Source organism: Octopus bimaculoides, chromosome 16 (genome assembly GCF_001194135.2).
Source record: "Octopus bimaculoides isolate UCB-OBI-ISO-001 chromosome 16, ASM119413v2, whole genome shotgun sequence".
Taxonomy (NCBI): domain Eukaryota; kingdom Metazoa; phylum Mollusca; class Cephalopoda; order Octopoda; family Octopodidae; genus Octopus; species Octopus bimaculoides.
Genome location: NC_068996.1, coordinates 26,089,030 through 26,092,462, shown reverse-complemented (window position 1 = coordinate 26,092,462; position 3,433 = coordinate 26,089,030). Strand labels below are relative to the sequence as shown.

General features: G+C 35.0%; 1 protein-coding gene and 1 long non-coding RNA gene across 3 annotated transcripts in view; one reads left to right on the top strand and one right to left on the bottom strand.

Annotated features, from left to right (window-relative positions):
* The window catches only part of LOC128249606 (uncharacterized), a 143,766-nt gene that overhangs the window by 83,459 nt on the left and 56,874 nt on the right, over positions 1-3,433 (bottom strand). The gene's annotated exons all lie outside the window — the stretch shown is intronic.
* LOC106884196 (uncharacterized) overlaps positions 1-3,433 on the top strand; it is a 48,824-nt gene that overhangs the window by 19,667 nt on the left and 25,724 nt on the right. The gene's annotated exons all lie outside the window — the stretch shown is intronic.

The following is a 3,433-nucleotide window of genomic DNA, read 5'->3' as shown; positions in this document are numbered from 1 at the left end:
ATATGTATGTATATATACATATTTGTGTATATATACATATTTGTGTATATATATATATATGTGTGTATGTGTACATATATATATATATATATATGTGTATGTATATATGTGTTTATGTGTGTATATGTGTATGCATATATATATATATATATATATATATATGTGTGTGTATCATCATCATCATTTAACTTCCGTTTCCCATGCTGGCATGGGTTGGATGGTTCAACTGGGATCATGCTAGCTTCATTTCTTTCAAGCCTATGCATGTCTTCAGCAGCCCATGTTTCACTGCTGTGAAGCATGGCAGTTCGTACATATGCATCATACAATCTACCCTTCACTCTGAGCGAGAGGCCCTTTGTCACTAGTAGGGGTAGAAGCTATCTGAACTTTGTCCAGGCTATTCTTATTCTAGTGGTAACACTCTCTGCGAATCCACCTCTACTACAGACTTGGTCACTGAGGTAACGGAAGCTATCAACTACTTCTAGTTTCTCCCTCTGGCATGTGATGGAATCTGTTTTCTGAGCATCTGTAGTGTTCATTGCCCCTGTGCATGTGCTGCCTGTGATAGCTATCTTCCTGGTTAATCTTCCTTTGATGTTGCTGCACCTGTTATGCATCCATGGCTTACACTGGGTACATCTTATGGTGCATATATATATATATATATATATATATATATATATATATATATATATATATATATGTGTGTCCACACTTACATGTTTATGCTATATACTACATCAACTTGTATGCTGGCAAATGTATTATATATATGTGTGTGTGTATATATATATATATATATGTGTGTGTGGTTTGAGGGATATTTGAGGACATATTTGGCATTTAATGAAACTTGTGTAATGTTGGAAAACCCAAATGTATTGTAAAAATTATGCACATATTCTCTTAGATTTCTTATGAGATTATTCTATGATTATTCAGTTTCAATGACTGTTTCAATGCAGGAATAGAGTCATTGATATGCATGTACTAAATGGTCCTTTATTTTGGCCATCACCTGAAAAATAGTGGCCTTCAGGAAAACTGCAGTATTATGAGGATGTCAATTAGTCCTCCTTTCAAAAATGCTCTTAATCTAGTGATCCATGAGATAGAAGCCTGGTGAATTTGAATACCATAGGTTTTGTGTTTCATGATGATGAAGTTTGTGTGACATCCATTTTGGGGTTACATGAGCTTCTTGAAATATATGGCCTTTCACTGTATTCTCCATCCATCCATTCAGGGCTTAACAACTACCTCTAGCAGTTAACCTTGTTAAGTTACTTCTTGGCACAGACCAAATGGTTTTTTTTCGTGTCTTTGCAGATAGGAGTTGTGTTCTCAGTGTGTTTAACTTGTATTGAATGTTGTCATGCACCACAATTTTTTTAATCCACTCTGAGACCTGGAGTTCTTTGGCGATGGTCTTCATTGATTTTCTGTAATATTTGTAATATTTGAACCTGCTGGATGAACTGCAGTGTACTTATGGTATCCAAACATTTAGAATGTTTTGTTCTCTTTAATAGAGTTGAAACATACACATCAGACTTCCAGTTCTATCTGAACATTTAGAAAGTTGGCAGTTTACAAATTGATGTGTTCTGCTCGTATGGCAACAATGACTGCATGTCTTTACCTTTCTTGTATTAGCATTTATCTGCCAGGGCACGAATCTGAACTAAATAAATAAATTAAGAACTTTTTAATTGGTTTGGGCTGAGTAATATATTGATAACTAAGTATCCTCAAACACACTTGCACTCTATATATGTATACATATACATATTTACACTCACACATATATATATAAATATCCATACATACATACATACATACATACATACATGCATATATATATATATATATATATATACAAGGTGCAGGAGTGGTTGTGTGATAAGTCATTTATTTCCCAACCACACAATTTCAGGTTCAATCCCACTGCATAGCACCTTGGGCAAAAGCCTTGTGAATGGATTTTGTAAGTGGAAACTGAAAAAAGCCTGTATATATATCTATGTGTGCGTGTGTATGTTTGTCCCATCATCACTTGACAACCAGTGTTGGCGTGTTTACGTCTCTGTAACTTAGCAGTTCAGCAAAAGAGACCGATAGAATAAGTACCACGCTTAAAATATAAGTACTGGGGTCGATTCATTCAACTAAAATTCATGGTGGTGTCTTAGCATGACTGCAGTCTAATGACTGTGAAACATGTAAAGGATAAAAGATATATATATATATATATACTAGCTTAAAATGCAGTGTGCAGACTTTTAAGCTAGTTCTTGCGGAGGACTAATTGGGCGTGCAGCCCAAAACTAAAGAGAGAAATAATACATAAAGCATTTATTGGTGTCCTACCATCTCAGATTTATATAACAGAGTATCACATTTGAAGACTTTTGTATCACTGTGACATTTGGAGATTACTGTAAAGCAGCAGGATAAACAATATTCTTAGTTTTACCATTTGGTGTAAGTATGAAGAGATTGGTGCCATTTCCAACTCTGGAACAACCAACATAGAGCTGACCGTGGGAAAAGCACTGCTGCATGAGGTGAAGTCCAAAAAATTTGAGTGATTGTTCTTGACTCTTGTTTATTGACATTGCAAAACTAATTCTTACTAGAAATTGAAATCTTTTGAATTTAAAGGGCATGTCAGCTGGAATCAGTGGAATTCTTGAAATAAGCTCATTTTCTCCATTTCCTTATCCAATGAGGATTGTTGCTTCCAAAAGACATGGATGCATTTACCTGACTATCAGTCTTGTTCAATTGCATAACTTTCGGAGATCCAGATTTCTCAAAAATGATTGGAACTCCTTTCTTCAATGTCAGTTTGTAAGAAGGCATTCCAAGAGGATACAAAGAGTTAAGAAACTCAGTAGTTATTATTATAGAAAATATGTGTGTGTGTGTGTGTGTGTCTCCCCCCCAATACCACTTGATAACTGGTGTTAGTGTGTTTACATTCACATGACTTAGCGGTTCAGTAAAAGAGGCCAATAAAAAAAGTACCAGGCATAAAAAAGAAAGAACTGGTGTCGGTTTGTTCAGTTAAAATTCTTTGAGGTGGTGCCCCAGCATGGTCGTATTCTGATGACTGAAAAGATAAAAGAACCACTAAAATCCTTAGTAAAGCTAAGGAAGTAACTCTTGTTCACCTATCTCAGTAATACTATGGCCCTGAACCTCTCCTGGCTACTTTACCTGCTAGGAATAGCAACTCAAATGCTTTTAAATGCTGGATGTTCAAGAACCAAATGAAGGGCAGATTTTCAATCCTGGATTCATCCTGATTCCAAAAAAGTATAATATGTCTATGTAGAGCAAATATAGACTGAAATACAGGGGTCCCAGACAGACAGACAAAATTTCATTTTTATTAATATATATATATATATATATATATATA